This window comes from Odocoileus virginianus, chromosome 7 (assembly GCF_023699985.2).
Source record: "Odocoileus virginianus isolate 20LAN1187 ecotype Illinois chromosome 7, Ovbor_1.2, whole genome shotgun sequence".
Classification (NCBI taxonomy): domain Eukaryota; kingdom Metazoa; phylum Chordata; class Mammalia; order Artiodactyla; family Cervidae; genus Odocoileus; species Odocoileus virginianus.
In genome coordinates, this window is record NC_069680.1 from 52,462,670 (window position 1) to 52,488,070 (window position 25,401).

Here is a 25,401-nt window from a genome sequence, read left to right on the forward strand (position 1 = left end):
AGGCATGATCAAGTTCAAATTTGATTTTTTCCTCAACTTTTTCCAGTTCTTCTGTTTTTATCATCTTCACATTTTAGGCAGTAATTGTTGGCATTAATTACATCAATTTTAATGATGAGATATGCCATAGATTTTTTAAAAATACTGGAATGACTTTAGAAAGAGTTTAAAAACTGCAATTACGATTCACCTTGGTTCCCTGACCAGATTATATTTTTGTTCACTAAAACATAATTATACTCACTAGAGTTTGATATCTCAGTACAATTGTGATTGGGATACAAAGCACATTTTTTAAATATTATTCAATCCAAATTAATCCAGCTGCCCTGCTAATATGTATTTTCTGAACCCATACATTTAGTATTTATACAATTGTCTGCAAAATTTTGAGAAAATTCCATGCAAAAGGCAGTGACAAGTTTGCTTCTCATATGTACAGCTATAATTAAATTTGAAAATAAAAAAGCCATCTGTCTCAGCTTCTGAAAAAAATAAAGCAACATCATTAAGAAAAAAATTGGAAAGAATATCTAATTTACAAATAGTTCAAGTCTTTAAAATTTAGTCCTGAAAAATGCACTAAAGAAATACATTTTTTACTGGAAGTAGCCTAGTTTTTTTTTTTTTTCTTTTCTTCTGAAGTAAACTTCTGAGTCCCAATTCTGCCAGTCAACTGAGTGCAGCTTTTATGTCTATGCTCTGTGTTCTTCTGTGATTTTTTTAAAACAGTGAGCAACGGAATGACATGCATTTGCAGAATGTGTGGTGGATAAAAGAGCACACTAATCTTAAATTCTAAAAATATTTTTATCTCAAAGATTGAAAGCAAGATAAGGGTGAATAACCTTTTAAAATATTAACTGATTTTATGCTGGAATTGTACCAAAGCTCTGTTTGTGAGATAAAAGCTCAGTTATCTTCTTCTTAAGTGCATGAAGGCTCTACTTAACATACATGAATGTTTGGGTCAACCTGAAACATAGATAGCAAGAAAAGAACAGCCTTTATAATCTGTATATTTTTTTTTATTTCTTTGGAAAGGGTATATAATTTATAAGAAATTTCACTTAAATATTTTAAAATTATAATAAAAAGATAAGTGTGGTAAAATGATATATTTTGTTACCCATGATTTGTTGTAAGGGACAGAAACTGGCTCAAAGGATCTTAAATAAATGAAACTATTTCGCCTCACATACCATAGAAAATCAGTGGGTGTAGAACTGCCAGTGGTATATCTCCCCCTGCTACCATTTTTATTTTTTATTTTTTTGCTTGCTGGAAGAGCCTGTCTCTCATTGTGAAGGTAAAAAATGAAATGACAGATCTGCACTTACCCAGCCTCCCTTGACCTAGATATGAACCTCTGACCCAATCCTGGCCAGTGAGACATAAGGAGAAATCCACTTGGGACCCTTAGAAAAACTTTCCTTCCTTATAAAAAGAAAAAGTCCTTGAGGAGAATCCACTTTTCCTTCTCATCTCTGGACATGGTTGTATGAGGCTGTGATGCTGTTGTGATTGGACAAGCTGTATGTACCAAGGGCTTTCCCAAGGTACTTTACAGATTTCGAATCTGATTATTCTACCTCCTTGTTACAGGTATCTCCAATTGATATGACAAAGACCTAAAAACAAAGAATTACTAATTTTAATCTATCACGAAATGAACTGACAACTGACCTAGTTTTCTAATTATTGCCAGAAAAAAGACTTAAACATTGAATAACATAATTAAAATTATCCCCCAAATTAACTGCCTTATAGTTAACAACTAATTTCCTAGGGATACATTTTAGTATTTTTCTCTCAAGTGAGTTCATCTAAAAGCTATGTTGTTAAAGTCAAAAGTTCATTTAGTATTTTGTTTCGTTTTGTTTTGATTATACATCTGTTTAAAGCTAAAACTCTCTTGGCCTTCCTTTGAGGCTTCAAGGATCCATTCATGCTCATTTACCTACATGCTAGAACATGTTTACTACACTTAATGTGAAAATCTGAATTACTAAGCTCCTATAGTACCCCCACTGCATAGTACAGTAAAGTTCAGAAAGTGAAGAGGAGAAAATAAGGGAACAGAAATTATATAAGGAGGTTAAAATTGAGGAAAGAAAAGTTCTTCTGGGACAGGTCGTGTGGTAACTGGTTAGGAACACCCCAATCAGATTATTGATCAACCTGAAAAAGTGAAAGCGAAACTGTTAGTCGTTCAGTTGTGTCCAACTGAGACCCCAGGGACTGTCGCCCATGAGGATCCTCTGTCCATGGGATTCTCCAGGCAAGAATACTGGAGTGGGTTGCCATTCCCTTCTCCAGGGGATCTTCCCAACCCAGGGATTGAACCTGGGTCTCCCACTTTGCAGGCTAATTCTTTACCATCTGAGCCATCAGGATCATCCTGAATTTGGCACCAATTTATTCTTAAAAAGACAGATCACTTTATCTCTTAATATCTTTTGTTTAATAAGCACTGATTTATTCTTCATCTTGACTATTGACTTTGGTTATGTTATCAAAGAAGGACTTTTGCAAAATAACCACCACTTCCCACCCCCTTTTTTTGCCACACAATACAGTCTGCAGAATCTCAGTTCCCCAACCAGGGATCAAGCCCGAGCCCCCTGCAGTGGAAGCCTGGAGTCTTAACCACTGGACCACCAAGGAAGTTCCAGCTCCCCTTTTAAACTTATATTATTCTAAAATGTGTTCTAAAGTTTATATTAACTTGGAATAGATCTAAATTTATATACATTTTAAATGTCATCATAGAAAACAATATCCTCTATAGGAAAGAAATTTCTGATCTCTTTTCTGCCTTCTTTTCACCCCTCTAAAATATCAACAGCAATGGAAAATCCCACTGTTTATTACATGGGACAAAAGCTGGTGTTCATTGGACAAATATTGAAAGATTTCAGTTTTGAGGCTTAGCATACTTAGTGTCGTATATTTCTTACTAGCTTCAAGAAATTATGTTCAAGAAAGGAGGCATTTATTATGCTTTTGTTATTCTCTCAGAAACTAGGCTGGTAGGAGTAAAAATAAACTTTGAAAATATCTGAAAATGTATAGATCTATTCTGCTACCATGGGCCTCTTTATTTCAAAGTTTAGTAGTAAATTTATGAGAAAACAATGCTGTACATAGTAACTATGTGATACATTAATCTGAAAATATTCATTATGACAAATAATGAGAGGAACAGGATGCTCTATTTGTTTAAGTGATCAAATAACTCATTTGGAGGAATAATGAACTTTCCCTGGGAATTTGACTTAGGAAACTCTGGGAGGACATACACAGCTTATCTGAAGCACATCTCTGTATTTCCTTTTATTGGAAAGTTTCAATCTTTTGTAGATGAATCCAAGGTAATTATTTTAGAAAACAGAGTGTTCTTAGGTTGTACTAAGGTAACAGTACGGTCACCTTGCTGCAGCTGGTGAAGTGGAACACCCAGGACAAGAAAAAGGAAATTAATACTATTTAATATGTGTTGGGATAAAAGAACTCATCTTAGTTTACCACTCTGCATGAAGGGGACCTCTCCCGCCTCTGAATCGCATGCCATTAAGGGAGGTCTGTTAAGATGTCACTCTGTAAACCCCAGACAGTATTGTTCTATTCTGTTCTCTCACCATCTGGGCTGCTGCTACATACTGTTCAGGGTTGCAGTTAGAGGGTGAGACAGTGACCACTTAAAATCACACAGGTCTTCCCTACAACCACCATCACAGCACCCCTGGCACCACATTGCCCTGAGGCTACCAGGAAATTTTGCAACATGCTTCAACTTGCTTTGGCAGCACCACCAGCATCAAAGTTCTCTCTTAAATTAAAAACTTTTGCTCTGTGACGGATATAGTTAAGAGGATGAAAAGACAAGTTACAGATGACATAACATACTTTCAAATCACATAGCCTTCAAAAAAGACTTGTGTCCAATATATTTAGAGAACTTGTTAAACTCAACAATAAGAGAATAAACTGCAAATTAAAAAGAAATAACTAAAGCATAAGACTTGAATAGACACGTCACCAAAGAGAGGAAGGCAAATACATACATAAAAAGATACTCAACATCATCATTAGTCACTTTGTTGTTGATGTTGTTCAGGTGCTAAGTTGTGTCTGACTCTTTTCAACCCCATGAACTGCAGCATGCCAGGCTTCCCTGTCCTTCACTATCTTCAACCCGTGTTGCTAAAACCCATGTCCATTGAGTCAGTGATGCGATCCAACCATCTCATCCTCTGTTGCCCCCTTCTCCTCCTGCCCTCAATCTTTCCCATCATCAGAGTCTTTTCCAATGAGTTGGGAAATGCCAATTTAAACCACAATGACCAAAAAAACCCCACAAAACCACAATGACATATCTCTTCAAACTATTATAATAGAATGACTTTTAAAAAAGACAATGTCAAGTGCTCCACCACTGGAACTATTGCTGATGGGAATACAAAGTGGTACAAGCACTCTGGAAAAGAGTTTGGCAGTTCCTCACAAAGTTTAACATCATACTATTATTGTCCCTTAATCCCGCTACCAGGTATTCACCCTAATGAAATGTTTTGGTCACACAAAAACCCACACACAAATATTTATAGCAAATTTCTTCATAATCAGTAAAAACTGAGAACAACTCAAATATCTTCCAAAGGGTGAATATTTAAGCAAATTTTGGTACATTCAAACAAGCTACTGCTCAGCAGTAAAAAGGAACAAGCATGAACTTGGATGAATATCAAAGACATTGTCCTGAGTGAAAGAAGCTAGTTTCAAAACGTTGCATACTGTATGTTTCCATTTATTAAAAGATGACTTTCTCAAAAAAGAAAAACTTTATCAATAGAGAAGAGATTAGTGATTACCAGGAAGTGCAGTGGAAAAGAAGGTGAAAGAAGGTGGCTGCAAAGGAATAGCTTGAGAGAGTTTTTAGGGTCATGAAACCATCTATATCTGGACTTGAGTGGTAATAACATTAATCCTTAGTTGTTCTAACATTAATAAAACCATATCCCTAAAAAAAAAAAAAACCATGTCCCTCAAAAATCCAACATTATTTTTTCATTTAAAAAATAAAGTTAAAAGCAAAGAGGAAACCCATAAGCACCACTCACCTTCCTAAAAAATAAAAAGGAAATAGCCAAGACAATTTGGAAAAAAGAAGAGCTAAGTAGAAAGACTCACTGTACTAGATATCAAGACTTATTATAAAATTATGTTAATTCAACAATATAGTATTGACATAAAATAAATAAACCAATGGAGCAAATCAAAGTCTGGAAGTAAACCTATGTATGTATGGACATGTAATTTATAAAAAAGGTGGCGCTGCAGATTCAAGGAAGAAAGGATTAGCACTCAAAGCAATAGTGTTGGGACAGTTTGGGTGTCCATGTAAAAGAATATTCCACTAAAGTTATACTGTACAACTAAATATGAAGGCAAAACAATAAAGCTTTAGATGATAATATGGGAGAATATTTTAAGAATAAGGAAAGAGCTTTTTAATCAGAAAAGTAGGAATATAGATATTATTCATCACATGACAGCAAGAATTTGGAGATAATTTACGTGTTCAATAACTGCTGAATGCTTAAATCATTAATATAAAGATATTACCATACAAGTAATATTTTCAAATAATAGTTAATAATATGGGAAATTGTAATATTAAGTGATAAAAACATGATTCAAACTATATGCTAGTTACTGGAACTATATTGGAAATAAATACAGAAAATATTATCTCTGGTCTATTGATCAGGTTTCTGACAGGATACAATGGGCACTCTCAGGCCAGGTATTTTGAGGAGAATTTAATAAAGGGACTATTTACGAAGATGTGGTCAAGATTTAAAGAGAACTGTTGTTAGAACCCAGAGTGGCTATATGAAGGCTGCTGAACAGGAGCTGAGGCCTTTTATAGAGAGGTACAGCCAATCCACGTGGATCTAGCAAGCAGTGAACAAGGAGAATAAATACCCCGGTTTCTCTCTCCTCCATCCTTCCAGTCTCTGACTGGTGCCTGCTATTAGCCAAATCTAACAGGAAGCCAGAAGGCAAAGGGGCTGGTTAATGCAGCCCACACAGATGGGGCTCCCAGAGCTCAAAGCAAGGAGAGAAGGGGGTTTGCAGAAACAAAGGGAAGGTATCCAGTGCATCTGGGTGACAGGGTACCGGAGATGATGATTTTCTTCCTTAGAGTTTTTTCCTCTACATTTCAAGAAAGAATGTGTATTATTTTGAAAATGTAAAGATGTGGTATCAAGCCCTGGATATGTTATCTTATTATCTAAACAATGGAGTTAAGTGTTAGAGGGGTATACCTTTTCAAAGCTGTTAGGAAGTTACAGATATCCCCTTTCATTATAAAATCCTTTATCACAGCATTGGAAACAATTCAATGCCTATCAACAGTCAAATGAAATGAATCCTGTATGGCAAGGAGTAGAATAAAATCCAGATTCCTCACCTCAGCTGACAAAGTCCTGGCTCTGCCCACCTCACTAACATCATCCCCCTCCTTCCTTTTTGCTTTAGTCATTGATCTTCCTGTCCTTAAATATGTCGCTTATTCCCCCTTAGAGCCTTTGACCTAGATATTCCCTCTTCCTGGAATGAAGATCTCCTGATCTTTCTGTGTCTGGCTGCTTCCTAGATTTCATCTTAAATGACACCTCTTTAGAGATGGCTTCTTACCACCCAATCTAAAGTAACTCTCAAATCTGCTTTCCAGGTGAGACTACTGGAGTGGGTTGTCATTCCCTTCTCCAGGGGATCTTCCCAACCCAGGGATCAAGCCCACATCTCCTGCCTTGCAGGCAGAGTCTTTACCATCTGAGCCACCAGGACAGCCCACCTTAATTATATATATGCTTATATATTTTAATATTATATGTATGTGTGTGTGTATTATTTGCTCAGTCGTGTCTGACTCTGTGCAACCCCATGGACTGTAGCCCTCCAGGCTTCTCTGTCCATGGAATTCTCCAGGCAAGAATACTGGAGTGGGTTTCCATTCCCTTCTCCAGGAATATTATATGTGTATAGTTTTAATTTTATTCATCATACATATTTTATATATAATACAGTATGTAGCATTCAGCTATATCTATATCTATATATTTTTTGCTTATTCATTTATTGTATGATGTTTGTTTATAGTCACATGCCACTAGAATATAACCTCCCTGGATGCAGGAATTTTGTTGGTCTTGAACATTATCATCTCCACCTACAGTATCCAGCTCTTAATAGATGGTCAACTCCTATCTGTGTAAGGAATGTATGTCCACCTCATATGTCCATACATGCATATATACTCCAGGAATGGAGCAGGGAGGTGGAGAGGAGAGGACCGTCAAATCTGTTTTCCATGGTGGGGCCAACTGAAATAAGAATACTTTTATGTTTGTTTTGAAATCCACTGTTGAAATGGTGAAAATAAATTATTTAACCTTACACGAAGTTTCAATAGTAATGTCCCACTTGCCAAGAGAAAATTGTTTTTACAGAGCTTACTCTTTCTTTTGAACACTAACCACCCAATTATGCCTCAGAAGTTGGTTTATGGTGCTATGGGGAGTCTGATGTTCCATTTAACATACAGAAATAGATATTCTGTGCATGCCAGGGACAGGGCACTCTATCTCCCTTTCTCTTGTCTCCCTCCCACAACTCCACTGACTGTTCTCCATGTTGTGGGCACATCCACTCTCCAAGCTCCAACACAGAATCAGGCAGCTTGCTATCAATTTCCTAACATTTGACCATCATTTTGCTAAAAAAAAAAAAAATTTAGGCTAATAACAGAGGTGAACTCCTGATATGAATTTGGAACAACCCAGGGAGAAGCAGAGACTGAAGAATAAAGTTTAGAGGCAGAGAACAATTTGTGAGAGTTAAAAGACTGATTTAGAATATGTTACTTTGAATCTAATTACACGCCCAATGGTGATTGCTAACCAAGGACTAGAATCTTGATTCAAGTCAGCAGAATGAGCATTTATCTTTAGGAATTCTACTTAAATAATTTTGAAATTATTTCACTACTCTCCCAGCAATCTTGATTCCAGCTTGTGCTTCTTCCAGCCCAGCGTTTCTCATGATGTCCTCTGCATATAAGTTACATAAGCATGGTGACAATATACAGCCTTGACGTACTCCTTTTCCTATTTGGAACCAGTCTGTTGTTCCATGTCCAGTTCTAAGTGTTGCTTCCTGACCTGCATACAGGTTTCTCAAGAGGCAGGTCAGGTGGTCTGGTATTCCCATCTCTTTCAGAATTTTCCACAGTTTATTGTGATCCACACAGTCGAAGGCTTTGGCATAGTCAATAAAGCAGAAATAGATGTTTTTCTGGAACTCTCTTGCTTTTTCAATGATCCAGTGGTGTTGGATTTCAAGATTGCCAGGAGAAATATCAATAACCTCAGATATGCAGATGACACCACCCTTATGGCAGAAAGTGAAGAGGAACTAAAGAGCCTCTTGATGAAAGTGAAAGAGGAGAGTGAAAAAGCTGGCTTAAAGCTCAACATTCAGAAAACTAAGATCATGGCAGCTGGTCCCATCATTTCATGGCAAATAGATGGGGAAACAATGGAAACAGTGGCTGACTTTATTTTGGGGGGCTCCAAAATCACTGCAGATGGTGATTTCAGCCATGAAATTAAAAAATGCTTACTCCTTGGAGGGAAAGTTATGACCAACCTAGATGGCATACTAAAAAGCAGAGACATTACTTTGCCAACAAAGGTCCATCTAGTCAAGGCTATGGTTTTTCCAGTGGTCATGTATAGATGTGAGAGTTGGACTGTGAAGAAGCTGAGAGCCGAAGAATTGATGCTTTTGAACTATGGTGTTGGAGAAGACTCTTGAGAGTCCCTGGGACTGCAAGGAGATCCAACCAGTCCATCCTAAAGGAGATCAGTCCTGGGTGTTCATTGGAAGGATTGATGCTGAAGCTGAAACTCCAATATTTTGGCCACCTCATGCGAAGAGTTGACTCATTGGAAAAGACCCCGATGCTGGGAGGGATTGGGGGCAGGAGGAGAAGGGGACGACAGAGGATGAGATGGCTGGATGGCATCACTGACTCAACGGGCATGGGTTTGAGTAAACTCCGGGAGTTGGTGATGGACAGGGAGGCCTGGTGTGCTGCAATTCATGGGGTTGCAAAGAGTCGGACATGACTGAGGGACTGAACTGAACAGAACTGATTTCACTACTCAATTTTTTATGCGTGTGCCTTCTGATATACATTGTTTTAATGCATCTAATATATTGATATTTTGTTTTAGTTTTGACTGATGTAGTCATTAAGATTTATTGATGATGTTCTTAGGAATTTACATTTAAGACACATAGAAGAGTGTTTTATTTGTTTAGGTCCCATTTTCCACAGTAGGGGGGATTGGGGTGTGAAAAAGGAGCTGGCTATAGGGCAGTCCTGGGAAGTGGAAGCTGTCCGGGGTCAATGCAGAGAAAATGGACAGCTAAGAAGTGATGGTGCACCTGGAACTCAGAAGGAGCGAAGACTGAAGTCATCAGCCCTGCTGAAGGGATGGGCAAAGATGAAAAAGAGAGAGGTAATAATATTGGTGACCAGGAAGTGTTCTAGATAGTATAATTTGTTTTTTTAACTGGGTGGAACCAACAGAAGGTTTTCAGTTTCCTCAGTAAGAACGTGGTTGTTGACACTGCCTGTTACCTACTGAGGAGCCTTTCCACCTGCTAGGGGAAGACTTCCTCTTCCAGTTGGAGAAGGGCAATCCTTGATCTTAGGAAAGACAGGTTTCTACTTCAGGCCTAAGGCTGAATCATGAAACTCTACACCAGTTTGGTCATTCATTCATTCCCTTACTCATTGTTAATTGAGCACCTATCATGAGTCAGGCACAGTTCTAAGAATTAGAACCAAGCATTGTGCCCAGTTGCTCAGTCGTGTCTGACTCTAGCCCACCAGGCTCTTCTGTCCATGGGATTTTCCAGGCAAGAATACTGGAATGAGCTGCCATTTCCTACTCCAGGGGATCTTGCTGACCCAGGGATCAAACCTGCATCTCTTGTGTCTCTGTCTCCTGCATTGGCAGGTAGATTCTTTACCACTAGCACCACCTGGGAAGCTCAGAACCAACCATTAGCAATGAACAAAATAGAAAAATTTCTGCTCTCAAGTAGCTTATTTTCTAGTGGGAGAAGGCTATAACTAAATGCATAGAGTATGGCAGATGGTGGGCTAGGAGAAAAATTAAGGAAAATGAAAGAGGGAGTGATGGGTTGAGATGAATGATGGTTGTTACTTTATGTAGGATGGTTAGAGAAGGCCTAAGTGAGAAAAGAGTAAGTCGTCCTAGCATCTAGAGGCAGTGAACACTGCAAGGTAAGAAGCCTTGAGGATGAGGCATGCTAGGATTTGGGTAACACTTCAAGCTTGGGTGACCACATGTTAAGGTTTGCTAAGGACATTCCTGGTTTCTGCTTGCTGTCTGCTTAATTGTTAACAGTACCTTCTTTCACTCTCAAAAGTGTCTTGGTTTGGATAATAAATTATAATCATATGCACACAAAGACACATATACATGCATGTACTCACATATAGGAACTGAAAAGAGGTTCTTTGAAATGGGATTAGGTTTGGGAAAGAGTTATATTTGTTTGAATTTTATATCAAGTGTATGTTTTATTTCCAAAATTTAAAAAATCAAAACAATTAAAGGAAACATCTGTCAAACAATCAGAAGGATTGTACACTTTAGTTTTCTTATGCTAGAAGTAAGTCATGGTTGCAGATGTCAGATTCTATTGGAAATGACATCTGAATGAGACAAAAAATTAATATTTGAGGCTAAATGTTGGTTATTTGGCTCTGAAAGTGTGGTCAAACACACGGTAAGGCCCTATATGCCTAGTTCCAGGGCTGGCTGTGCCATTTACTTAACACGACCCATTCTTTCTAACAGTATGGAAACCCAGGGATTGAAGACTGAATGGAAACATTTCTGTAATGTTCAACATTCAACACATTTTTTGAATGTCTGCTATGTATGAGGCACTGGGTTGGACTCTGGGCATTAAGTTGACTTGCTCCCTGCTCTTGTAGGACTTAGTCTAGTAGGAGAGACAGACAACAATAAGCAAATGTAGAGAGAATGGCAAATTGTTATAAGTTGTTGTGAAGCAAGTGAAAAGGCACAATGTCAGAAAAAAATGAGTGAATGAAATAACATACTACATGTTCATTTTGTTGGAGTAAAGACAACAATATAAAAGCCAAGGAAATAAAAGCAAAACTAAACAAATAGGACCTAATTAACACAGCAAAGGAAGCCATTAATAGGACAAAAATCTACTGAATGCAAAAAAATATTTGCAAATGACATGACTGATAGGAGGTTAATATTCAAAATATATAAACAGCTCATACAACTGAACATCAACAAAACGAACAACTCAATTTAAAAATTAACAGAAGAACCGTGTCATCATTTCTCCAAAGAAGACATGCAAATGGCCAACAGGCAAATGAAAAGGTGCTCAACATCACTACTCATCAGAGAAATGCAAATCAAAACTACAATCAGATATCATCTGAGTCAGAATATCATCAAAAAGAACACAAATAACAAATGTTAGCAAGGATGTGGAGAAAGGGAATCCTTGTACACTGGTGATAAACCCTTATGCACTGGTGTAAATTGGTGCAGCATTGTGGAAAACAGTTTGGAAGTCTCTCAAAAAACTAAAAACAGACCTACCATATGACGCAGCAATACCACTCCTGGGTATATATCCAAAAAAGCCAAAAAAATTAGTTCAAAAAGATACACACAGTCTAATGTTTATAGCATTATTATTTACAACAGCTAAGATATGGAAACAACTGAAACATCCATCAACAGATGAATGTATAAAGAAGATTTGGTACATACGTACAATGGAATACCACTCAGTCATAAAAAAGGAATGAAATTTTGCCGTTTACAAAAACATAGATGGATTTGGTATTATGGTAAGTGAACTATGTCAGACAGAGGGAGAGAAATACAATACGATATCACTTACATGTGGAATCTAAAAATACAACAAACTAGTAAGTATAACAACAAAGAAACAGATTCACAGATATAGAGAACAAACTAGTGGTTACCAGTGGAAAGAAGAAAGGGGGTAAAGGCAAGATAGGGGCAGAGGATTAAGAGGTACAAACTATTATGTATAAAATAATTACAAGGATATATTGTACAACACAGGAAGTATAGCCAATATTTTATAATAACTATAAATGAAGTTGTTTTCATTTAGTCACTAAGTCATGGTCAACTCTTGTGATCATGGACTGTAGCCTGCCAGGTTCCTCAGACCATGGGATTGCCCAAGCAAGAATACTGGAGTGGGTCGCCATTTTCTTCTCCAGGGAATCTTCCCGAGACGGGGATCAAACCTGTGTCTCCTGCATTACAAGCGGATTCTTTACTGGTGAGCCACCAGGAAAGTCCATAAATAGAGTACAGTCTTTAAAAATTGTGAATTCTGGTGGGTTTTGGCTTTTATTCTGGCTGTAAAAGTGATAAATATTCTAAGCCTCATGTTTTTAGTTGACATTATTTAGTCATAAGATTGTTGTAAGAAAGCAAAACAAAATTAAACAATCAATGTAAGTGAAATGTAAAGTATTGTTTATTATCTATTCTCTCAACAAACATTTACTGAGTACCATCTTTGGGATGTCCTTCTGTTCTAGGAACTTAATATAGAAAGCTTCAAGATATAGGCTATAATCACAAGTTTCATCTCTAATTTGGCGAGAGAGATAGATATATGTAACTATATTTATATATTTGTGTACTTATGAAGTTTATTTTCTTAGGATGCTTTCTAGACAAATGGACCTAAAAAACTCTATAAAAATTTTATTTTAAAAGACTTCAAAATTTTGCTCACGTGTTGTCATTGTTGTTCAGTCACTAAGTCGTGTCTGACTCTGCAACCCCATAGAGTACAGCACGCCAGGCTTCCTTGTCCTTCACTATCTTCCAGAGTATGCTCACACTCATGTCCATTGAGTCAGTGATGCCATTCAACCATCTCATCTTCTGTCACCCCTTGTCTTCCTACCTTCAGTCTTTCCCAGCATCAAGGTCCTTTCAAATGAGTTGGCTTTTCCCATCAGGCAGCCCAAGTATTGGGGCTTCAGCTTCAGCATCAGTCCTTCTAATGAATGAATATTCAGGGTTTATTTCCTTTAGGATTGACCGGTTTGATCTCCTTGCTTTCTAAGGGATTCTCAAAAGCCTTCTCCAGCATCACGGGTTAGTGGCCCACTATTTGCCATCACTTGTATCTATTATTGCAATCAATGGAACTAAATGTTTACAACATGATGTGCGTGCTCAGTTGCTTCAGTCGTGCCTGATTCTGTGACTCTATGGACTGCAGCCCACTAGGTTCTTCTGTCCATGGGATTCTCCAGGCAAGAATACTGAAGTGGGTTACCCTGCCCTCCTCCAGGGGATCTTCCCCACCTAGGGATCAAACCCATGTCTCATGTCTCCTGAATTGGCAGGCAGGCTCTCTACCACTAGAGTCAGCTGGGAAACCCACAATGTGATACTGATGCTCAATCTTTTTTGTGCCATTTGAACCACCAAACATTAAATCATCATCAGTATACATTTGTATGAGACATTTTGGTTTGTTTTTTATAGACTTGAAAATTAGTAGTTCATATGTAGTATAAATGATCACTCTCTGAAATTTTAGTTTGTCATAACACAATATTTCATGATGACAATGCTAGATAAATGAGCTCTCTTTATTAAAAAAGAAAAACATTTTTGTATTGAAATTAGGGACTGTGAAAGTAAATGATTTGTGGATGAACTGAAAATGATTGTGTCAAAACGGAAGTCTTCCAAAGAAGAGAATGAGTTGGAAAGGTTGTTCCTACAGCTAGACTTTCCCAGGAGTTCAACCAGAGCCTTAATCTATTTAAATTTACATTAAAATAGAAAGCTTAAACCATCCCTCTTGAATCTTTAAAGATCCAGTGGTGTTAACTCAGGGGTTAAAAGTTATTTGGTTCACAGGCTCTATAATTGGTTTGCCTAAAGAGATTGCCAATCCCAAAGAAAGGCAATGCCAAAGAATGTTCAAACTACCACACAATTGCACTCATATCATACACTAGTAAAGTAATGCGCAAAATTCTCCAAGCCAGGCTTCAGCAATACGTGAGCCATGAACTTCCAGATGTTCAAGCTGGTTTTAAAAAAGGCAGAGGAACCAGAGATCAAATTGTCAACATCCACTGGATCATTGAAAAAGCAAGAGAGTTCCAGAAAAACATCTATTTCTGCTTTATTGACTATGCCAAAGCCTTCGACTCTGTGGATCACAATAAACTGTGGAAAATTCTGAAAGAGATGGGAATACCAGACCACCTGACCTGCCTCTTGAGAAACCTATATGCAGGTCAGGAAGCAACAGTTAGAACTGGACATGGAACAAGAGACTAGTTCCAAATTGGGAAAGGAGTATGTCAAGGCTGTATATTGTCACCGTGCTTATTTAACTTACATGCAGAGGACATCATGAGAAACGCTGGGTTGAAGGAAGCACAAGTTGGAATCAAGATTTCCAGGAGAAATATCAATAACCTCAGATATGCAGATGACACCACCCTTATGGCAGAAAGTGAAGAAGAACTAAAGAGCCTCTTGATGAAAGTGAAAGAGGAGAGTGAAAAAGTTGCCTTACAGACTCAACATTCAGAAAACTAAGATCATAGCATCTGGTCTCATCACTTCATGGCAAATAGATGGGGAAACAATGGAAACAGTGGCTGACTTTATTTTTTTGGCTCCAAAATCACTGCAGATGGTGGTTGCAGCCATGAAATTGAAAGAAGGTTACTCCTTGGAAGGAAAGTTATGACCAACCTAGACAGCATACTGGAAAGCAGAGACATTACTTTGTCAACAAAGGTCCGTCTAGTCAAGGCTATGGTTTTTCCAGTAGTCACGTATGGATGTGAGAGTTGGACTATAAAGAAAGATGAGCACCAAAGAATTGATGCTTTTGAACTGTGGTGTTGGTGAAGACTCTTGAGAGTCCCTTGGACTGCAAGGAGATCCAACCAGTCCATCCTAAAGGAGATCAGTCCTGGGTGTTCATTGGAAGGACTGATGTTGAAGCTGAAACTCCAGTATTTTGGCCACCTGATGTGAAGAGTTGACTCATTTGAAAAGACCCTGATGCTGGGAAAGATTGAGGGCAGGAGGAGAAGAGGATGACAGAGGATGAGTTGGTTCGATGGCATCACTGACTCAATGGACATCGGTTTGGATGGACTCTAGGAATTGGTGATGGACAGGGAGGCCTGGCATGCTGCAGTTCATGGGATCGCAAAGAGTCGGACACAACTGAGCTACTGAACTGAACTGAACTGAAAGAGATTGAATTTTAAGACTGAGCTGATGAGATATTTCATTTGTTATCTCTACACCTGTAGATGCTCAGAAATCACAGATATCCACTTTCTCCCTCAAAAGCCTATTTCTCTTTTAAAACAGTCTCACATTGCAACCTGTGTTTAGTTTGATCTTTACAAAGTATGTTACAGAAATGCTACCTGAAATCTGTAGCACTTAAAACTTATTATTCTTAGAATAACTAAGGAGACGTTCTAACAAAATTCCTTAACAACACAAAGAAGTAAGTAGGACTTCTTGAAAATTAATTTTGGCAATTTTATAGCAATTAAAAAACTCTAGATTGCTTTGTCTTTTGTATACATGGCCCTACTCTGCTTAATTAGAACCTAGTTGTTCCTGTTTCTAGATTATTACAGTTCCCTGCTTCCTTCCTTTTCCTCTTTTGTCCTCGGCCAGAAACTAAATGATCCGACTTTTAATATTTTGTTTATTGATAGTTCTTGTTATGAGTAAGATGGAGACAGAAGCCAAAGCCATTTATGGAGAGGAAGTCTATGGATTATTGGTTGATAATGATTTCCTGTTGAGTGGTAACCCCAATAAGAGCAATGACCGTGCCCATCATGTTCAACATCCCATCTCCATGACCTGGTGAGGGAGCTGGAACCGAGGAGGACTGCTCTGCCACGTGGGTTGCAGTCTCAGGTTTTATGGTGATGGGGTGGGTTTCCCGGTTGTCTCTGACCAATCATTCTGACTCAGGGTCCTTCCTGGTATTGCTCACATTGCTCAGCCAAGATGGATTCCAAAGAGGAGGATTCTGGGAAGTCAGTTGGAAATGTGGCGTCTCCTTTTGACCTTACCCAAGCTCTTCCAGTTGGTAGTGGCTTGTTAGTTCTGTGTTCCTTACCAGGACCTCCTGTCATAAAATACCTCACATGAATGGTTACTATGGTGTCTGGCCAGGGTGGGCAGTGTCATTCAGTGTGTTTCCCCTAACAACTCGATAAATAAATTCCTCTCTGTCTTGGGTTTTGTGAACATGCATGACATAGGCTAACTGTAGAATCATGATAAAATCACAATAATAGGAATCATTGAACCTGATTGGCCAATAACTAGATATAACTCTGGGCAAGAAACAATACTTTGTTTCTCAGGACATGGATTTTTAATTTTAAAATGAGCTTTCCATGACATCACTACCCTGAAAACACTTTTGTTAGTCCTGTTTCAGTAATGAAACATATTTGTTAAAAGGTAACATAAGTGGAATATCAACACACTCTATACAGCTAAAAGCACACTCTAAAAGCAGAACGAATTTGCTTTGAAACAGGGCCAGAACCTCCTTTGATTGGCCGTTCTACCCCCATTGCTTCCTCGTCCAGGATGAGCCTTGAGTCATCTTTTCTGGAACCCAAAGTCTCCAGGGAAAATAATTTGAAAGTCAATAACCTTCAATAAGCAATAACCAATGACTTAGTTATTTTTAATATTCTAGTTTGAAAAATTTATGACCAGCATGACAAGATGTCATAGTGAAGAAGGAACATAGCTCTCAGTAAGAGCTGAAATCAAGTTCTAGCCCTGCATTACTGTGTGACTTTGTGGTTCAGTTTCTTACTATCAAACAGATTATGCTGCTTAATAATGGCCTGCTGATCAGTGACTAGATAACTTGGGATATAATTGTCCTAGTTACCTATTGCTATAGAACAAACTTCCCAAAATTTTGTTTGCTTGATAGTATTCAGCATGGCAGACTCAAGGCAGTCAGATTCTTACTGGCTCAAGGCTCTAAGAAGAATATGCCAGCAAACAAGACATAAGCTGCATGGCCTTTTATGACACAGCTTGGGCTTCCCTGGTGGCTCAGAGGTTAAAGCATCTGACTCCAATGTGGGAGACCCGGGTTCAATCCCTGGGTTGGGAAGATCCCTTGGAGAAGGAAATGGTAACCCACTCCAGTATTCTTGCCTGGAGAATCCCATGGACGGAAGAGCCTGGTAGGCCACAGTCAGTCGGACATGACTGAGCGACTTCACTTTCTTTGGAAATCGCATAGCATCTCTGTGCCATATTCTATTTCTCAGAGTTGTCACAAGCTTGTCAGATTCAAGGGGAGGGGCTGAGACCTCCACATCTCAAAGGGAGGAGTGTCAAAGAGTTTGCAGCCATGTTTTAAACTGCCATACTTAACTCTTCAGTCTCTGCCTTATTACTGCAGAAGTCAAGGAAGATTGGTAGGAGTGAGCAATGTATTTCTCTCCACAGTCTTAAGGGAAGAGTATTACAAGGAATTCCACACTTTCTTGAAAATTCCATATTTAGATTAAAGGTACCAAGCCAAATGACTCCTGGGTTTCTATGCTGGAGTCCTATGCTTCAGGCCAGCCTCAGGACTGTGCAACAGAATGTTTTGGCAGATTTTTTTGCTATTGCTATCATTCACTATAAACAAGGCTTCTCTAGTTAGGACATACTAAACTGAGACAGGCTAGGCCTGGGACCCTTGGCTGCAGTGCTGTGGGTCTTGCACATGGACATACCTTTCCTAGAGGAACAAAATACAAAGAAGCTATATAGGGCTAAAACTAACTGCTTGCATGCACAGTTTGGGCAAATTCTGGACCCAAAAGATACAAAGAAACAAACAAACAACAAAAAAAAACCCAACCCAAACTGCTACTTTTGAGGAGCCTGGTGCAAAACCAGGGTACTGTACATGCCCCCTACACTCAAGACCACCTAAAGGGTAGGCAAACACCTATGCCACCCCTCTGGCCTGACTCCTGGGCACACCCCAACCCTCACCCCACATAAGGAACAAGCTTGGGGAGAGAGCAAGCAAGGGACCCCAGTGTTTGCCGTTGATCCCCACTGCTACAGCAGAGGCCCCAATAAAGTCTTGCCTGAATTTCTAGTCTGGCCTCTAGTCAATTTCTATTGTTTGGGGAAGTCCAAGAGCCCAGTTGGTAACAAAACCACTCCAGCATTATTTGGATTACAAAAACAGGACATGCACATTTGGAGGGCTGCTTCTAGAACTGTGATTCTAAGAATTCCTGGCATGTAGGTTTTGTTATGTAACAAGAACTGTTTGAATTTTTTTCCCCCCTGCCTCCCAGTAATACTAGAAACAAATAAGTTGAAGATACAGAATGTACGTCGTCTGGGGAAACATACTGATGCACTTTTGGACATAGATCTTTTCTTTAAAATGTGTTATAACTTGGAAAGAGAATGCAAAAGTGTTTAGGAAGCTAAATTTCTTATTTTCTTTTGTACTAATAAATGGACTTGGCTGGACTTTTTCTATACAAAGGAAAGGTAGCAGGGACTATATTTTCACTATCAAAAATGATCTTTTTTTTTTTAACCTCTATTAACTCTACATGTTGCCTGGAGAATTCCTCTCCTTATATATGTGGAATCTATAACTTGGAATTTTAAAAGATACATAAGGGAAAATAAGTTCAGGAATCAAATTATTTTGGTGGACAACTGCCATGAAACAAATATGAGAGATTTTCTTAGTGTCTTGCCTAAGCCCACTTTATACCAAGTGGATCTGCAGTCAATAAAGACATAACTGCCAAAATGTGTCTTCTAATCATCACAGCCCTCTCTAAAATTACCAGTACAGGTTAAACCCTTGGTTTAGATGAAGGTAATGGGTCAACTAGAGTTCTTGCTACCCCTCAGAGAGGTAATAATGACTAATTATTGGAAAGTATTGCAGTGTTACTATATAGATAACTTGCGTTACTGGAGGGGAAGGAGGGCAGTGTTCTGAAAGCTTGAGGCTCAGGGAAGGTAACTGTGACCGAAGCATGGAGCACGTGCTTAGCACGTAGAGAGAGACGCCAGGAGGGGAGCCCTGAACCCCAGGAGGGAGCACCGGGATACTGAGAGCCAGAGGCACGGAGGGAAAACTGCAGTGAGGAGCAAGACGGAGGGGTACAATCATGATAAGTGCTGACTGTGCTGATTTCTGTGAGTCTACTTCTGTGTTTCCTGGTTACAAAAATAAAACAACCTAGTCAACAACTTGGGGTCTTCCCAGGTGGTTCATCAGTAAAGAATCTGCCGTGCCAATGCAGGAGATGTGGGTTTGATCCCTGGGTTGGGAAGATCTGCTGGAGAAGGAAATGGAAACCCACTCCGGTATTTTTGCCTGGGAAATCCTGTGGACAGAGGAGCCTGGTGAGCTACAACAAGGTCTCATGGGGCACAAAGAGTTGGACGTGACTGAGCAACTGAGCACGGAGTTAACAACTTGGTTATGGTTAATTTCTACTCTTCAGTCTTACTTGGTAAAGTGTGGACAAGACTGTAATGATTCAATGAAATGGCACATCTGACAGTTTCTTAGCATAAAGTTTCTTGATAAATGATAGCTGTGTCATTAGAAAGAGAAAGATGGCCCATCCAATAGGTTAATTTGAGGAACATTTTTGAAAGGAGCTCTTTATAAAGGCCTGGGATGTGGTGAAACCCTAAGCTTAGTACAACTGCACTACTCACCTGAGACCTAAATAAGTAAGAAAAGGGGACATTTACCAGAATCTGGGGCTTCCCAGGTGACACCAGTGGTAAAGAACCTGCCTGCCAATGCAGGAGACACAAGAGATGTGGGTTCAGTTTCTAAGTTAGGAAGATCTCCTGGAGGAGGGTGTGACAACCCAGTCCAGTATTCTTGCCTAGAGAATCCCATGGACAGAGGAGCCTGGTGGGCTATCATCCATAGGGTCGCAAAGAGTCAGACATGACTGAAGTGACTTAGCATGCACAGAACCCAGGGACAGAGAGAATAGCTGCAGAGGGCTTCCCAAGAGCACCTGGAACTTTCAGTAGACAACCCCACAGGGAGGGAGCTGGGAGAATAAATAGTCCACTGGAGCCAAAGAACAAGGGAGCTCACTGATGACATCCATGTAGCCAGCCTCCCAGGGGTACAAAGCAGGGTGCATGGAGAGTGGACTTGGAGAGTGGGGGGCAGATGGAAAAAAGGACTCAGCATAACTGTAATTATAATTACTTTCTCCCTCATTTTTCCAGTATCTGGTGCCAGAATACTCAATACTTGGCACCATGCCTAGGACCTGGGTTCTCAATAACAATCTGTTGAATGAATGAACAAATTCCTGTCCATGATTATATCAGTTAGAAACTAAGTCAGGTTGATGTTAAAAGAAACCCAACTACAGTGGCTTAAAAACACAGGAGTTATTTTTTACATGAAAGAAATCTGGAGGCAAATTTCCAAAGAGGCAGTATTTTTCTGAGTACATTTTTACCTCGAATAAAATCTGCTGTTACTAAGGAAGAAAGTCAACATTCATTTGACCAAACAGGATGGACATCAATGACCAAATTTTGATACCTGAGAAAAGAGAATTATGGAAGAACCACACAAGCTATCTACCTTTATGTTTTCTGTGTTAATCGCTCAGTCATGTCCAACCCTTCACAACCCATGGACTGTAGCCCAACAGGCTCCTGTGTCCATGGAATGTCCCAGGTAAGAATACTGGAGTGGGTTGACATTTCCTTCTCCAGAGGATTTTCCCCACCCAGGGATAGAACCCAGGTCTCCTGCATTGCAGGCAGATTCAGACATCTGTTTCCTAGGCCTAGTCTGAACTAGCCAAAAACTTGTGATCTGCAACAACTACAGTGGAAGAGAAAGAAACAATATCTGAGGTATTGTGTTTGTATGTGTGTGTGTGGAGGGGGGGGATTGTCTTCCTTTTTAAATTTTCTAAACCGCCTCCCCCCATCACCGATTCAATGGACATGAATTTGAGCAAGCACTAGGAGACAGAGAGAAGTCTTGTGTACTGCAGTCCATGTGATCGCAAAGGGTCAAACACGACTTAGCCTCTGAACACCAGCAAAACCCCTCCGCACCTCACTTTTTGTGAAGTTCACAAACCAATGAATCAAAGCCCAGCTTGTCCCCCAAAAAAATCATTCTAAAAATGGCCTTGAAACATTAGTAAACCTACAGCTTGACTGAATTTTTGTCTTTAAATTTTAAAAAATAATATTAAAAAAAATTGGAAAAATACAAAGGGCAATACATCAAACTCCCATGTCCTCACAACTCAGAAAATTAACACTTAAACACTTGCTCCTTTTTTTTTTTTACTTGCTCCTTTTAAAAGTAAAAATTATGAAACAAAATCCCCCTCTAGACCATAGCTGAGTGGGTAAGAAAAGTGGACAAGATGCTAAGGGCAGGTCCTTTGGCCCAGGATCTCTTCCTAGGTCTCTTGGGAAGATAGACTTGCAAGTTTCCCACACACCAGTGTGGAAGCTGGCCACATTAGTGTGAACTGGGATGTTCTCTCCCTGGGGGATACACACAGGAAGAAGGTTTAGCTTTCCAGACCTCCTCTAATTCCTGTGTGCCAATAACTGGGTTCAGAGTTTCCAGATAGTAGAGGTGGGAAGTGGGGTGTGGGGTGGGGTCAAATCAGAAGATTTCTCTGTAGAAGTCAGCAGGTCTGGAAGGAATGATCTTTTAGGAGCGTCTGTTGGATCAGACTCAAAGCAGAGCCACAGAGGCTATGGGAGAGACCCAGGAATGCTAGAGCACTGTCAAGCTCTAAGTTAAGACCAACTCGGGCTGGCAACACCACTGGGCCAGACCACATTGAGACCAGAGAGTATGGGATGGTTGCCAACTTCAGCTGCAGTGCCAGAGGGAAGGCATGACCAGGCAGAAGCAAGAGATCACCAACCTGCAAGTTCAGCTGCACTCTACTGCTATGAGATAACTTAATCTACCCTAACCAGATGCTATTCAGGGAAAGTTTGGGTAAATCTGAGGGATGGATCATTTCACTCAGAGTCACACAAAAGATAACCATCTGAAATCACAGATTGAATGCTATTGTTTAAACAATATGCTGCATTTTTATAGTAATATAGTTATATGATCCATACATTGCAACAATGTACCGAAAAGACTCTTTATTTCCCACCCATCCCATTCCTAATCTCCCAATAGTATTCTCATAAAACACAATTTTAATTGGTTTCTTGTGTATCTTTGCAGAGTTTCTTTATGCTATTACTAGAGAAGCTAATACATAATTTTAATCTTATTTTTTCATTTTCTTAAAGCAAAGGTAGCATAACTATTTTGAACTTTCTTCCCATTTAAAATGTATCACTGGATTTCTGTATCAGGGCTGTACACAGGGTACTTATTCTTTTATTATTATTTTTTTTTGGAGAGTAGTGTGTAAGGATATTTCATAATTTATTCAACTCTTTATTGATGGACATAGATAAAATTTTGCTGTTACAAGTAATGCTGCAATGAATAGCCTTACAAATATGCTATTTTGTTTACATTCAGGTATATTTTTTAACAAAAACCTAGGGACTTGAACTTTTTTTTTTTTACTGCACTGGATCTTCATTACTGTACATGGGCTTTTCTCTGGTTGTGGTTAGCAGGGGCTACTCTCTTGTGGAGCATGAGCTCTAGGGTGCACGAGTTTCAGTAGTTGGGGCCAGTGGGCTCAGTAGTTGTGATGCCTGGGCTTAGTTGCTCCAGAGAATGGGGGATCTTCCTGGAACATGGATTGAATCTGTGTTCCCTGCACTGGTAGGTGGATTCTTAACCACTGGACAACCAGCGAAGTCCTGAACTTTAAATAAATGTGTAGAGTAGATGGAGACATTTATGCCACAGAAGACTAGAACACTACCAAGTAGAATTGTCCCAGGTGCCCAGTGAGAAGTATCTTTTAGGGAATCAGATTAGTTAGTGGAGAAATAAGGAAGCCACATAATCTTGGTACATTTAAGAATTTTATTAGTAAGTTGGTGACTTTACCTCATATCCATAGATACATGTGAGCACACATTACAAATATAAAATTGGGCTCATAGCCTATACACCCCTGTAACAGTTCCAAGACAGAAATCCACTGAGGACATTCCTGAAAGGATTTACAAAGAATGACAAGCAAACTCTCCTGGAAATCTAAGAGCAGGGGCCGGGTTGGGACAGGTTCCTTGCACAAAGGGCTGGACTTCAGATCTGGATCCCAAGCATCTGGCAAGACCTCCACAGCAGGAGCTGGAGCCCCTACTGCAGGGGGTGCATTGACAATTTGGCTGGCTGCTCTCCATCTGACTTTTTGCCCCACTTTCAATTGCTCTGACTACTTAAGAATTTCTGCTTCCTCATAGTTTCAGTCTACTGCTTCTTATAGCAATTTCTCAATCTTCAACTCTACCCTATGACCTTTTAACTGAGCTCTCATTCTTATTGTCTCACGGTTTCTGAGTTTTTAGTACAGGTTTCAAACTTAACCCTGTTCATTTGTCCATCAAGTCCATACAGACAATAGGTTGCTGTCGAGTCTACTGACTGGTTACTCGGATCTGTTACTCTCCCGAGGCAATCAACAATAGTAGGATGAGGAACCATGTGGTAAAACGAGGCTCCCGGTTGCGAGATAGCTGGGTGGGGCTATTTCCCGCACAATGTGAATGGCAAGTGTATTAACATTTCCAATATACAGAATCATGATAACATTTTCCCATGTTGTTTAGTAAATTCAAATATTTTGTTGATTATAAATAACTGCATAGCTGTCTATCATATGGAAATTCTGTAATTTATGGAATGAATTCCTATTGCAGGACCTTAACATTGTCTTAAGTTATTTTGATAAGACTTTTAAAATAAAATGAAATGAAAACCAGGTTTAAAAATCCTGGAAAGTGAAAGTGAAGTTGCTCAGTCCTGTCCGACTCTTTGCGACCCCATAGACTGTAGCCTACTAGGCTCCTCCATCTATGGGATTTTCCAGGCAAGAATACTGGAGTGGGTTGCCATTTCCTTATCCAGGAGATCTTCCCAACCCAGGGATTGAACCTGGGTCTCCCACATTGTAGGCAGATGCTTTACTGTCTGAGCCACCAAAAATCCCTAAAACTGACAAAAACCACTTAAGCCACTTACACAAAACTTAATCTAGTTTATTTCATGAATATAAGTGAAATGTAACTTAGGTTATTTCTTGTCAATGCCTTTGATAATCATAAAACTTAAGTCATCCTCCCCAAATGGTATAAAATAACCACTTTTCACTAATTTCCTGCAGCCTGGAGTCCCCCAACAACTGATCATGGGAAAGGCTAAAGAGCGTCCTTCTTTGTATTTAGAAGCCATCCTGTAACTCCATGCCTCTGTACTTCACACAAGTTTTGGGAAGCTCCCTGGTCTCATTTCTCATTCAAAAAGTTATTCATATCAAGTAAAGGTCTTTGAGTTTTCTTTTGACAATACAAACAACACTCCAATAAAAGTCAAGGAAAGAGATCCTTTAAGGGTTAGAAACAGGGCTGGCTTCATGGATGTGACCCAGGCCATTGTGTTCAAATGGGCCCCGTGCTTGGTTTAATGTTCTGCCATATTTGTCTTGAAATTAGTAGTAATTTTTGAACGGGAGGCCTTGAATTTTTATTTTGTGCTGGGCTCCTTGAATTATACAGCAGGTCCCAGTTAGAGAATATATGCAACAAGGAGGGAAGGATGAAATAGTGATAAGAATTGAAGAGAGGGCAAGCAGTTGATCAGAACCTGATCAGTATTTCCACCTCATGCATGTGTAGAAAGATATGACATTAAGGTATATTACCAGATGCATTTTTTGCCCCTGTCCACTTTTGCCTCTTTTCACTCTCCTCACCTCCACTGGAGTAGCTTCTGGGAAGAGATGACACAAGAGGACGGAAGAATAAGCAGGCGATTCTACTGTTGAGTATTAAAATAGGTCTTTGGAAAGACAGCAAAAATAGCTGTCTTGAGATAAAAGGTGTTCTGAGTTGCAAGAGCCTGGAGTCTGGATACTTTAGAACAGAATAATGGCTCTCAAAGAAAAAATTCTCAATTCAAGAGTTTTCCCACCCTCTCAACTAT

General features: G+C 39.4%; 1 long non-coding RNA gene across 1 annotated transcript in view; it reads right to left on the minus strand.

Moving 5' to 3' along the window:
* Window positions 1-1,876: 1,876 nt before the first annotated feature.
* Window positions 1,877-25,401, minus strand: part of LOC139036051 (uncharacterized) — a 52,859-nt gene continuing 29,334 nt past the window's right edge. The window contains exon 3 of the long non-coding RNA XR_011488768.1: window positions 1,877-2,181. This is a non-coding gene — a long non-coding RNA (uncharacterized lncRNA). The remainder of the gene's footprint in view (window positions 2,182-25,401) is intronic.